General features: G+C 40.2%; 1 long non-coding RNA gene and 1 other non-coding gene across 2 annotated transcripts; both read left to right on the forward strand.

Moving 5' to 3' along the window:
* Positions 1-7,336: 7,336 nt before the first annotated feature.
* Positions 7,337-7,410, forward strand: trnan-guu (transfer RNA asparagine (anticodon GUU)). Its single transcript has one exon. It is a non-coding gene; the product is annotated as a tRNA-Asn (tRNA).
* A 3,743-nt stretch (positions 7,411-11,153) lies between these two features.
* LOC134326893 (uncharacterized) lies at positions 11,154-12,604 on the forward strand. Its single transcript, XR_010014626.1, has 3 exons — positions 11,154-11,689; positions 11,834-12,095; positions 12,172-12,604. It is a non-coding gene; the product is annotated as an uncharacterized LOC134326893 (long non-coding RNA).
* Positions 12,605-13,644: the final 1,040 nt, after the last annotated feature.

A 13,644-nucleotide genomic window follows, 5' to 3' on the forward strand; every position in this document is an offset into this window, starting at 1 on the left:
GGAAAGAAGAGAAAGGGAAAGAATAGAATGAGAGGAGAAGAGAGAGCAAGAGACGCACGCACCAGAGAGAGGAAAAGCGAGAGTGAGAGACGTGCAAGAGAGAGGAGAGGAGAGACCAGGAAGCAAGAATGAGGGAGGAAAGGTTTATTAAAATCTTAGAGATTCTAATGAAAAAATAAATAGTTGAAAATCAAAAAGTGTTGTAGTATTATTGTATGTTGTGAGAAAGAAAATGCATTGGCAAATAATTGAAATAAAGGATTTTCTTTTTAATTTATCCTTAATTAAAAATAGAAAAAGTGTAAAAATTGGAAATTGTAATTAAAAAAATATTCAAGAAATTGAAAATTTTGCTAAGAAAGTTTTACTTTTAAATAATGTAGAACAAAACATAAAAACAAACAACATGAACCTATTAACAAAACATTTTTCTAAACATAATCATGCTCATAAAGAGCTGGTATGCGGTGCTGTGGTGCTGAGACAGCTGCAGCCAGATGCTTTCTTGCATCTTCACCTGATGTCATGTCACTTATTACAGGCTCTGGTTGGTCAACATGTACCTCTGTTAATTCTGGCTCAATGATGTCTCCATGAGCGATACAGAGGTCGCGAAGACAGGGCTCACCTCAAGGGCTTTAAAGAAAATGGAACGCCATCTTGTCTTCATCATTCCAAAAGCCCTTTTCACCACATTTCTGGCCTTGGACAGTTTGCTGTTAAAACGAGCCTGTACAGGGTTCTGCACAGGCTCTCGATAAGGGGTCAGGAGCCGGATGGCTGTATTAATGCAGGGATAACCCCCATCCCCAAGAATGTATTGTCCTGCAGGTGGGTATAAGCCCTCTTTATACACAGGGCTGTTCTTTAGTACCCTTGCATCATGAATCGACCCAGGGTAACCAACAAAAATATCTCAGAACTTCCCCAGGTGGTCACAGATGGCTTGAAGCTGAATTGAGTGGAACAGCTTCCTGTTTAGGTAGCACTGTGCGCTGGCAGATGGGGGTTTTATTCGAATGTGGCACCCATCAGTAGCACCAACTGCCACTCTAAAACATTCGGATCCGGCCAAGTGGGCAAACCCAGCTCCTACACACTCTAGTTCATCACCAGTTGGTAGGGTGATGATCCTACTGACGAGCCCTCTGACAGCCATACTCATTTTGTGCACCAAGGTTATAATAGTTTTGGATTTTTCATTATAGTTTAGTTTTATTTCGTTGTGACTTTTTTTTTTCTCTAATTCAGTTAGTTTTAATTAGTTTTTAGAGTGGGTTTGCTAGTTTTTATTAGTTTTAATTATTTTTTAGTGCTTAGTTTTAGTTTAGTTTTTATTAGTTCTAGTATTAGTTTTAGTTTTTTTATACTTTGGGTTATTTTTCAGGTGCAGGATTTAAAAAGGTCAGAGTAAGTATTGTGTAATAAAAACTCAACAAAAGATACCATTTGAAAAAATGTATTCAATTAATGTTAAACAACCACCTGTCCACAAAAACTGTAACAGTCCACAAGATAGCAGCCTAAAGTGCAAAATGTGTGTAATAGTGAAAATTACAACAGAGACGCATATTTACGTGACACAAACAGCTCAATAAAAATAGTTTGATAAAAAATTTTCATCTTGATTAATTTTTTTTAATCGCGATTAAACGCCTTTAACGCGATTAATTAATTAATTAATTAACGACAGCCCTAATAATAATAATATAAACTAATTCATGAGACACACATCAGGGAGCTTAATTCAGGGCTCTTAAGTCTCACGCATTGAGCGTGAGACACACGCATTTCAACAAGCTCACACGCTCACACGCCACACATGGTATTTCTTACGCTGAGAAATGATTAACTTCGCCGCACAGAAATGACTATAACCTATCCTACACACGAGTCAAAGGCAGACTACTCTGCACTCATACCGCTGTCTTGAATTAGCGACCTATCTGCCAATCAGAAAATAGAATTTCTTGTTGCTGCGGGAGTTCCTGGATGACATCTCTATGCCCCAAGACCAAGACATGTTTGACATTGTATATATATATATATACAAGAAATATTCAGCACACGCCCATTGACATGAGCAACTTAATAACTGCAAAAATATGTAGGAGTGTAATTAGGCTTCCTTGGTTCATTTTTTTCAAAGGTGACTGGTATGAGCAGATTTTCGAGGCTGTCTACGATTGCCAAACTGGTATTAGTTCTGCCACACTCAAATGCAGATGCAGAGAGGGTTTTTTCCATTATTTAATATTACAGAATGTAGTGTAAAGTGAAGAGACAATGACCACTGCTGTTGAAGCTCTCCCCCCCCCCCCCGAAAGGGACATCGACGGAACAACCTCTGACAACATCCAACCCCCCCCCCCCCCCCCCCCCAAACTCACTCCAAGCAAGCTTGAAAACTTGAGAGCCCTGTTAATTTGAGAAAAACATAAACTTAACTTTTGCTGTCATCATTTTGCAGGCTGACGTGGTGAGCAGAAACGGAATGTAAACATGAAGTGCCGTCAGGGACCAATCTCAATCCGCTCCCTACTCACTCCCCCTCTCCACTCCTACCCCTTTCCCACCAAAAAAACCATGGTTCTTGAACCGGTTCTGTTCAGGTTTCTCTGAACCTTGGTGTTCTGTAGAGAACCGACGCGCGTTTCCACCAGTTTTTGAGAACCAAGCCTGCGTCATCAACGATGGGCGTTACTTACTAAGAGTTAAGAGTAGTAATATAATGGCGGAGTGTGTGGATTATGTGCGAGCATTTGTGCTGCTGTTACAGATGTTTGTTTTTATGTAAAAAGCATCAATCTAACTATCTGTGATAAGAAGACGTGACGTGTTTGTCTCAGTTGTTGTTTTCTTTAGTTCATTAACGTGAGAAGAGTTTTGCGCTTCGGTTTCACCGCGACTCTCGGCGCAAATAGCCGATTAGCTCAGCGCTCAGCTTGAGCGGTGAAACATCACTAAAGTTCCACAACACGAACAAACATCTGTGTGAAATAAACATCAAATCTACTCTAAAATACCACATGTATCTGTGTTTATCTGGATTTACTTCACGTGTGTTTATGCAGCTCGAGGAGTTGAAAAAGCTTCACGCTAGAGGTGGGCGATACCGGGAATGTTGGTATCGATCCGATACCAAGTAAATGCAGGGCCAGTATCGCCGATATCGATACCGATACCGATACTTTTTAATATTTAAGCTTCATAGATCCTATGGATCCAAAAGGCCTAGGATAGAATTTCGCCAAACATTGTACGTGACAACAAAATACTTTATTATCACAATCAACATTTTTGTTTAGAAACAATGGAACAGTAACAAAACAAAGTTTGCCTTAACATTAGGAAAATAAATCTTTTTTGAGGTAGAAAAGGAGAAACCACAATACAAAAATTAAATAAAAATTCTCCCCTCACTAGACATCTTTTCTAGTTCTTTCTTTCTTTGTTTCTTTTTTCAAATAGAATTGTTCCTAGGAAAAACAATAAAAAATAAGGAATTTTCTTCCTTTCAGTGCAATTCTGTTTTTTCTTAAATAAACAGAGTGTAAAAAAATACCACTCAACACAACTTAAAACAAAATCTCCTGAGGTAGAGGGCTGACAAACCACAATACAACAAAATTAACACACCACAACAAATACTGTAAACAGTTTCAAACTTATTCTGTTTTTTCTGAGGAGAGCGCTGAGTGGGCGGGCCAGGCTGAGCCTACCTGCATGGCTGTTTGGCTGGCGCCGCTGAGCCACGTGACGGTGCAACAACAAAAGACGGGGGGGGGGGGGGGGGAGGGGGGGGAGGGTGTGCTGCTCTGTGCTGTGTGACACAGCGCAGCGCTACTCTTACAGACAGAGAGACTTTGATGAATCCGCGAGCGCAGCAGTCAGTGCGTGCGGGAGAGAAAAAAAGCTTGAGTATCGATCTTTTTACACGAGTATTGCTCAATATCAATACCAGCGTTGGTATCGATATTATCGATACCGCCCACCTCTACTTCATGCTTTATTTTTCACGTTAAGCGTTTTCCGTTCTGTCCGGGTCACTTTTATCTCGTAATATCACACAATTCACCTTTTTAAAGAGGCTTTGAAAATATCAGCGGCAAACTGGCTCAAAATGTAATCAGGTGAAGTTTAAAAGATAAAAATGCAGCATTACGCTCCATACGAGACCCCAGCGGACGCCATTGTTGCTAACGCTATGCTGTACAACACGACACGCCCACAGACGGACGTCACGGTTTGTGCTGAAAAACCAAGTATTCTGTGGTGCCAGATTGGCCCACTAGTTCACTGTCTGGAACTTCTTTTTTTCCGGTGGAAACACGCGGAAACGGTTCAAAGTCAAGTTCGGGAACCGGAACGGGCTCCGTGCCGCGTTGGTGGAAAAGGGGTATCCGCCTCCATTTGCGCGTTCACGTGGAGTGTCCCTCTGTAGTGGAGTGTTAGTGAGGAGGGAGCGGATTGGGAAAGGCCAGTAGCTAACGTAAAACTGCTCGAGTGGAAACATCGATTTCATATCAGTTCACAATGCTCATAAATAAATTGACAAACACGAAAACGAAGGGTATTCTCTCTATAATTTTATTGTATGTTTTAGTTAGTTTTGTAAACGCATAATACAGTTTCAGTTAGTTATCGTTTTTTTTTTTTATTACCGTTTTTATTTATTTCAGTTAACGAAAATGTTTTTTCAATTCCAGTTTTCGTTATTTTGTTCGTTTTCGTTAACGATAATAACCCTGTTGTGCACAGACGATTTTTGAAAAATTATTCTACTGTAATTATTAATATGTGTCAGATCTATCATTTTGTCATTTATTTTCATTGTATTAGTCTAATCATGGTAATGTAGTATACTGTTGCTAAAGAGGTTAGCAGTACTTACATTATTTCTGAGGTAAAAAATCAATAACTTTCTTAGTTCTCTTCTGTGATTTACTACTCTCTGCCGTCTTAGTGTGGAGTCGGGATACATGACTATAGATTAATCAGTAAGTGGCGCAAATAAAGAGATAAATACCCTAAATTTTGGCGAGTGGAGTTTGAAATGAGCATGCGGTCTGTAACTATGGTCACTTGAAGTTGGTAAGATGGCGGACGTAGTACGTACGGGTGTTGTGTGCATACTGCACACTTCTGTACTGAAAGTATATACTTCTTTACTGGCTGAGCGGTGCATACTTCCTCCAATCTAGTACAGACTCAGTAAGTATGCGAGTTCGGTCGCAGCCTAAGTCTGTGTCTGTTGCTTATTCTGAATTGTGTTTGTTTGTAAACTGTGAATTAGTTCTTAATCTGGTCGTGATGTTAGTGAATTAAACCTACATCTCTCTGATGGTCTGATCGATGAGCTGTCTGTTCTGACATGCTGCTTAAGCCTGGCTAGCTCAGTCGGTAGAGCATGAGACTCTTACTCTCAGGGTCGTGGGTTCGAGCCCTACGTTGGGCGAGTGTCTTCATTTAACATCTACGGAAACCAAAAGGACGTTCTTCCACTTTGGACAGCCGGTCTCCGGTGACTTATCAGGTGGATATTTGTGCTTGTAGGACTGTTGTTTACTGGATGTTTTCAGTTACTTATTTCCACTATTCTGTGGGACTACACATTGTTGTTGTGTCTCATATCCGTTTGATCAACAGGCAGGTTGTGCAATAAAAGGCACTCGTCCCCGGGTGGGCTCGAATCACCAAGCTTTCGGTTAACAGCCGAACGCGCTAACCGATTGCGCCACAAAGACACACGCACACTTGTTTCATTGGATGGTACACATGAGTCACATGACTTGCTAACATTTACTGAAGGGCAAATAAGTTTCTGACTTGAATGAGAGGGGCATTAAAAAGATCTCACACTTGTCAGAGACAACATTTGAAACCCAGGTCAATAGTACCTGCTAGTTAGAGAAGGCTCACTTGTTTGTTAGTTTAAGTCCAAAAGTTGGAGTGAGCCAAACAGGGATCGAACCCACGACCTTGGCGTTATTAGCACCATGCTCTAATCAACTGAGCTAACCAGCCAATGTCCAAGAACAGGGCATATACCCACATACCCGATTCTACACTGACAGCCCTTCAGTTATGGAGCTGCCACACAGAAACGATGGAGAGCTTTACTGTTGTTGAGCAGAACAGATCTTCATGTGAGATGACTGAGGTTCATGTATTCTTCTTTTAAGAATAAATAAAAGCTGATGCTTTTAATCTTATACTTTCCTAATACTTTTATTCTACACGGTCTACATTTCTTTTAGTCTTCTGCCATGTGCAGTACAAGAATTCACTATATTACATAGCAGTTCTGTTTTTATTTATTTACTTATTAGGCCATTGAAAGAATTTATTGTAACCATTTATAAAGGTCATGCCACGTTCATTAGGTGAAATGAAGCCAGAATTAAATATAGTAGAAGAACAGGGTGGTATTCTTACCTTCAAAGATCAAATTACTCAAGTTAGAAAGTCCTAATACGCAGCGCATGCTCACCTGGCGTTATTAGCACCACGCTCTAACCAACTCAGCTAACCGGCCAGTTCATCTATTCTCTGTAGATCTTTGTACATAATTCTACACTAACCCCATTCAACCAGCTGCATAGCAGCACAAAAACCATTAGAGAGTCTGCTAATTTTTAGTGAAGATCAAAGCAAAACTTCTCAACGAGAAATCCTGACTTCAATCAATTTCTTTGAGGAATAACAGAAAAACTACATCACAACCTACAGCACTTACACCACAACAGCTGGTTTTAACTACTCTGTACATAAATAATCTGATAATGCAAATAATTACTGCCATCGAGACTGTAAAGATGAGTGGCTCCTAAACTGAATTTGGAAGTTATTGTGCCAGAAATGCAGCAGTTTCATGTTATTATAGTCCCAAAGAAGTCCAGCATCACATGTATGAATCACTACCATCCCATCACTCTCACACCAATAGTGATAAAATGCTTTGAGAGATCTTAGCTCATATAAATAGCAGTCTTCTATAGCAGTCTAAAGAGCAGGTGGGTATAAGCCCTCTTTATACACAGGGCTGTACTTTAGTACCCTTGCATCATGAACCGGCCCAGGATAACCAACAAAAAACCTATACTGCTATACAAGCTGTACACTGACTACTTTAAGTTATATCCAAGTCTCATTTCTATTGTGTTGTCCCATGAAAAGATATAATGAAATATTTGCAGAAATGTGAGGGGTGCACTTACTTTTGTGAGATATTGTAAGGTAGCAACACTGAGTGTTATACTGTTTATTAGCCTGACTTAAACATTAGCAAGTCATGTGACCCATGTGTACCGTCCAATGAAAATGCTGCGCGCATGTCTCTGTGGCGCAATCGGTTAGCGCGTTCGGCTGTTAACTGAAAGGTTGGTGGTTCAAGCCCACCCAGGGACGAGAGTCTTTTATTGCACAACCATGTTGATCATAAACCTCAGTGTATATTATCTGGAAACAGATGCTCTTCATATAGAAATATGCTTTACATTTGCTGGATGGTAATAACTCTTAGTGAAGTCTAAATGAACAATTAAACATCAATTCAGGTTGTGTTTTCAGTTCAATTGGGAAAAATATTAACAGTAGCCAGAGGTGGAAAGTAACGAATTACATTTACTCGTGTTACTGAAATTGAGTGGTTGTTTTGTGTACTTGTACTTTTAAAAGTAGATTTTACAACCAGTAATTTTACTTTTTAACATTAAGTATGTTTTGTACTAAGAATTGTAATTCGCTACATTTTAAATAACTTTCGTTAAAAAAACAAAACAAATACAGTGGTGTTCAGAAAAATATCAGTGATTTTAAAAAAGTGAATAAAGCACAAAATCATTATAATAACTTTTATTTCCATAAATGCAAATGCACTGAAAATACTACACTTTTAATTCTAAATCAAAACATTAACAAAATTTAGCCAGTTTGTGTTCATCCTTTACAAAAAGTTAAGAAAAATTAATATTAGGCTGTTCAAAAATAGCAGTGCCAGCATTTTTCTTCAAAAACTAAAAAAATGTGTGTATAAACTAAAAAAAAAATGTTTGAGGTTTCACTTTACTTTAAATTACTGAACTAATATTGAGTGGCATAATGATTGTTTCCGAGATCTGTGTTGTATGGAGTCGACCAACTTCTGGCACCTCTGAACAGGTATTCCAGTCCAGGATGATTAGACATTCCACAGTTCTTCTGCAATTTTGGGTTTTGCCTTAAAAAAAACACGTTTCAGACGTCAGAACACAAGTTCTCTATGGGATTAAAGTCAGGGGATTATGCTGGCCACTCTATTACCTCAATTTTGTTTGTCTGTAACCAAGATGTTTTGGGTCATTGTCATGTTGAAACACCCATTTTAAGGACATTTCTTCTTCGACATAAGGCAACATGATCTCCTCAAGTATTCTGATATATTTAAACTCATCCATGATCCCTCGTATGTGATAAATAGGCGTAACACCATGGTATGAAAACATCCCCATATCATAATTTTGTACCACCATGCTTTACTGTCTTCACAGTGAACTTTGGCTTGAATTCAGTGCTCAGGGGTCGTCTGACATACTGTCTACGGCCACTAGACCCAAATAGAACAATTTTGCTTTCACCAGTCCACAAAATGTTTAGCCATTTCTCGTTGGACCAGTCAATGTGTTCCTTGGCAAATTTGAACCCATTCAGGACGTCTTTGTCTTAACAACGGGACTTTGCAAGGAGTTCTTGCTGGCTTCACTTAATCATCTTCTGTACTTACTGGTAACTTCAGATGTTCCTTGATCTTTCTGGAGGTGATCACTGGCTGAACCTTTGCCATTTTGGCTATTCTTCGATCCATTTGAACAGTAGTTACACGCTTCCTTCTGCGTCTTTCAGGTGTTGGTTGTCACTTCAAGGCATTTCAGATCATTTTAGCTGAGTAGCCAATAATTCGCTGCACTTCTCTGTATGTTTTTTCCCTATACAATTAACTTTCTAATAAAAGTACGCTGTTCATCAGAACAATGTCTGGAACGACCCATTTTACCCAGTATTTCAGAAGGAAATGCACTATGACCAACCTGTGCAACATTTGCCCCCCCTCCTACCTTAAATAAGGGCCAAAATTGACACCCGTTCTTCTGCAGAATGAATGACTTCACCAGTTGAACTCCTCACTGCTATTATTTTGAACAACCGCCTTTCAATCAATGCTTCGATTACTCAGAATGAGCGGCATGCACGTCCTAAGTGTTGAGTTTGTTTTGTTTTCATTACTCTACTACACTTTCAGGTAAATTATTTGCTATATGTAGAAATAGCATTTCTACTAAAAACAGTGATTTATCAGGTTAATGGTGTTGGACTGCTATTTTTTTTAACACCACTGTATATACAAAACAGTTACATGTGCAAAAATATGAAATAGAAAAAAAATATTAATAAAAACAGTGCAAAATAATAACAATAAAAATTATAATATTTACACTAATGAGGTAATTACCTCTCTCTCTCTCTCTCTCTCTCTCTCTCTCTCTCTCTCTCTGTGTGTGTGTGTCGCTTGCTCTCTCCGCTATACTGAAAGTGATTTGAATTTCGACAATAAACAGCTCTTATTATGACTGACTGATTCCCTCTACTGATAGAAGCGGAATGGTTGAATTACAGCCGATAAGAACTGCACAGAAATATAAATATGTATTATAACGGCTCCCAGAGGCGCGACTCAGTTCCTTTTGTTCATTTTAAAGAGCCGTTTTAACGACTCATCACTATAGGCAAGGCACGCAACCCGCGTTGACGTTGTAGCATGGGAAAAGGGGCGTGTGAGACAAATGTTGATGTTTGAGGCGGCTAATGGTCTACATTTTCATGATAAGTTGACTTTTTTGTATTTTATTATTTTATTTTTAATTTATTTCATAATATCAGTAACGTGAGAATATTTTTGACGGCACCCCTGACGAAGCCAGACGCGGCACCCCGGTTGAGAAAGGCTGCTCTAACCAACTGAGCTAACCAGCCAGTTAAGCTTTTCTCTTTAGATCTTTGTACATAATTCTACACTAACTCCATTCAACCAGCTGCATGGCAGCACAAAAACCATTAGATAGTCTGCACACTTACAGTGAAGATCTGTAAAAATGAGCGGCTCCTAAATTTGGCTGGAATTTGGTTGTTATTGCACCAGAAATGCAGCTTCATGTTATTTTAATGATCTGAGATCTCAGTCCTACTTCAGACATCACTGTCTAGTCATTTCTTATGTTCAGACTTTCTTAATCCACATCTAACAGGTTTTGTGGGTTCTTATGTGTGTACTATCTAAACTATACAGTATATTTTTGGCACATTTGACACTCATTGAGCACTTTATTAGGAACCTATCTGGTACCTGCAATATTTGATTATAAGCTACACCTACCACACAAATAAATGTTTGGGTATACAGTTACTGACTGTAGCACCTGTCACCGTGTACCATTTTCGTACCCTGTTTATCAGAAGAAAGGGACCCCTAGAGGTCCAACACAAACACAAAAAAATGTATGAATTAGTGTAGCAGGTGCAGCAGTGTTGTTGGGATTTATTAGGAACACATACCCTGTTAGCACTGGTTAGCAAATCTTAACGCTGCTGCTACTACTGGCTATAATATGATTTTGGAGTGTGTCTGTGGGAATTTGTGCCCATGTGGTCAAGTTCAGTCAAGCTTCATGCAGATTTTGCAATGGAACGTTTAAACCTGTAGCCTAGTGGTTAGGGTACTGGACTAGTAATCAACGATTGCTGGTTCAAGCCTCACCACTGCCAGGTTGCTGCTGTTGGGCCCTTGAGCAAGGCCCATAACCCTCAGTTGCTCAGATTGTATACTGTAACTGTACTGTAAGTCGCTTTGGATAAAGGCGTCTGCTAAATACTGAAAATGTAAATGTAAACCTAAGAGATTCTCCACCACCACCACTTACGATTGTTTTATTTGTTATAAGAGAATATTGAGAGAACATGTCAAACTCCGTACAGAAAGTGACCACATGCCAGGTTTTGAAGCCATGTCTGAATACTAATGGAGCATGCTTGTTTAAAAAACGGTGCTCAGTGCAATGATAGAAAGTCTTTAAATCTACTGGATGAAGGTGCATTATGACATCATAAGTTCTATTAGAACACTGAGGTGTAAATCAGAGTTTGAAGAGCAGCTACATGCAGAACTGCAGAAGCCACTTCACATTTTGCTGATCAGCTTTCTCCCAAGATGTTCAGGATCGTCTCTCAACAACTACTTCAGGCCGCTGGACGGTTTAGCGGCCTGGCTAAGACACACTACAACTCTCAGTGTGAAAAGCCTGCAGCTCCAAGGATGAGACTCCGAAAGGTCGTCGATTCAGAGAACAAAAACCTGGCCAGGGTCTGGAGCGAGTACGCCAGGCGGTATCCTTTGATTTTAGATTCCAAAGACTTGCTGTTGAAAACTTCATCGGTCGACCCTGTCGCTGGTGAAGCAGAGAATAGCAGAGCAAGTCCATCATCTACTGGATTTGATCATTTGTTCCTGGAAGCTGCTCTGGTTGCACTCGGACTGGGCATTACATCCATACAGGGGTTATGCCTCATGGCCGTCGCCACCTGTGTGCTCTGATGGTCCGGAAAGGGCCAAGAGGGCTCGCCACCAGCCAGAGGAAACTTCTAGACCTCAGACCGGGTAAAACTAAACACAGTGTTATTACCCGAGTGTAATTCAGGTTTTGTGGGACTTTAATAAGCACAAAATATTTAATAGTACAGGTGGACGTCGAGAGCGGCCATATAGAAATAAGGAATCTGCCTGCTTTCCTTCTACTCACAGATCCAGCACGTCAACTTTATGGACATCGTCTTAGAGCTGGTGCTGCTGGGAATTCTGGGAAGAGCGAGGGTGCATCAGATCATTTCAGTAAGAGAGTCTGTGCTCTATGGAGTCTAGAATGAATCTGTGCTGCACTACAAGTGTAGTCAAACACCGGAGACGAAGGCTCTTTTTGGACCAGCTGATTGCTCTCATCTATTCGTGCGTTACGCCCAGATGGACTGAACGGCAGTACACAGAGCGTTATTTATTCCATCTTCAGGTGCGTGTTCTTTACACCACGAATGATCTCGAATAGAACTGTCTGCTATCTGTTATTTATTCTTTTTCTCTCTCAGACTGAGATGCTGAACTTCATGGATGAAATCTTCACTCTGGACGAGTCTTTGTACGCAGAACCTGAAGCCCTGGCTGCTGCACTGGAGACGCTTTTATGGCGGAGCCTCCGACGGTTTCATGAAAGGCTGGAAACAGAACACATCTAAAGGCCAACCTTGATTAGAACCTTTATTTAACTGTCAGGGATGCAGGTCTGGTGGTTGACGTGTTTTTAATGTGTGTTCACAGTTTCTGTACCTGTGGAGGTGCGTCAGGACCCAAGACATGGGCGACATGTGAAGATACCACCAATTTATTGAGATTTCAGAGAGACGTGCTGCCATTAAGTTGACGTCTTTACATCAGGACAACGCCCAGATGACTTCGTGGACCAGATCCAGATGTGTAAAAGCTGATGTTTTGTGAAAATGTAATAAAAAGAAGAAACTGTGATTCGTTCATTCTCTGGTGTCTTTATTCTCTAAAAGAAAAGATTTCCAGTGATTTCACTCATTGCTATAAAAAGTTGGGACGGAGGCAGAATAAGAGTGGAAGGTTTAAAGAAGATTAAAGTTACAGTTGCTCTCCATGCTGCTCTTTATTTTGAGGGAATTTGAGATGTGAGATGTGGGAACACACTGGGAACTGGAATGTGGACACAATACAGAGGAAGTAAGGTGTCCAGATATTTGAGGAAAAGAGTCTGTATATGGCAAAGGAACCAAATTACTGCTCCTATTTTATACTTACACTTATCACAGTTCTGGTAAATAAGGGTTAAGGGCCTCGCTTAGGGACCCAACAGTGACAACTCGCCAATGGTGTGGCTTGAACTGGAAACCTTTTGATTGCTAGCCCAGTACCTCAACCGCTAATACCAAGTTCACACTACACGACTGTGTTCAGATCTCTGTTCAGTTAACACTACACAGTGGACAGTGAGTGAAACAACCCAGCTAGCACGATAGATCTGGGCCGATTCCGGCTCCGGTTCGGCAGTGTTGGCTGTCTGTCGGCTCGGCACCCCACATCTGGCCCGATTATGGCTGCATGTCGACACTGTCGGCTGACTGAGACTAGGCTACATTGCGGCACCCCGCATCTGGCCCAATTATGGCTGCATGTCGGCTGACTGAGACTCAAAGCAACTTTTTTAATCCAATATAATAGTTGTATATGTATGTGTAAAATTATTTTACAGTCGCTTGATAATCTTGTTTGACTTGAACCAGATGTACGTACGCTAAGCCATGATAACTGTTTATAACAATGATAACTGTTTATAACAATGATAACTGTTTATAACAATGATAACTGACAAGTGATTTTTAACTATTACCTTAATGTTAATACATGGTGGTGTCAGATAGAATCAGTTCACTACTTCAATACGAAAGGTTCCCTGAACGCATGCGCGTGGAGCCTCGAGCATTTAGTTCAGTTTAAATAAGAAATCCGTTATTTTTTACACTTATTCACTGAGGATTTCAAGG

Source organism: Trichomycterus rosablanca, chromosome 14, assembly GCF_030014385.1.
Source record: "Trichomycterus rosablanca isolate fTriRos1 chromosome 14, fTriRos1.hap1, whole genome shotgun sequence".
In the NCBI taxonomy this organism is placed as follows: Eukaryota; Metazoa; Chordata; class Actinopteri; order Siluriformes; family Trichomycteridae; genus Trichomycterus; species Trichomycterus rosablanca.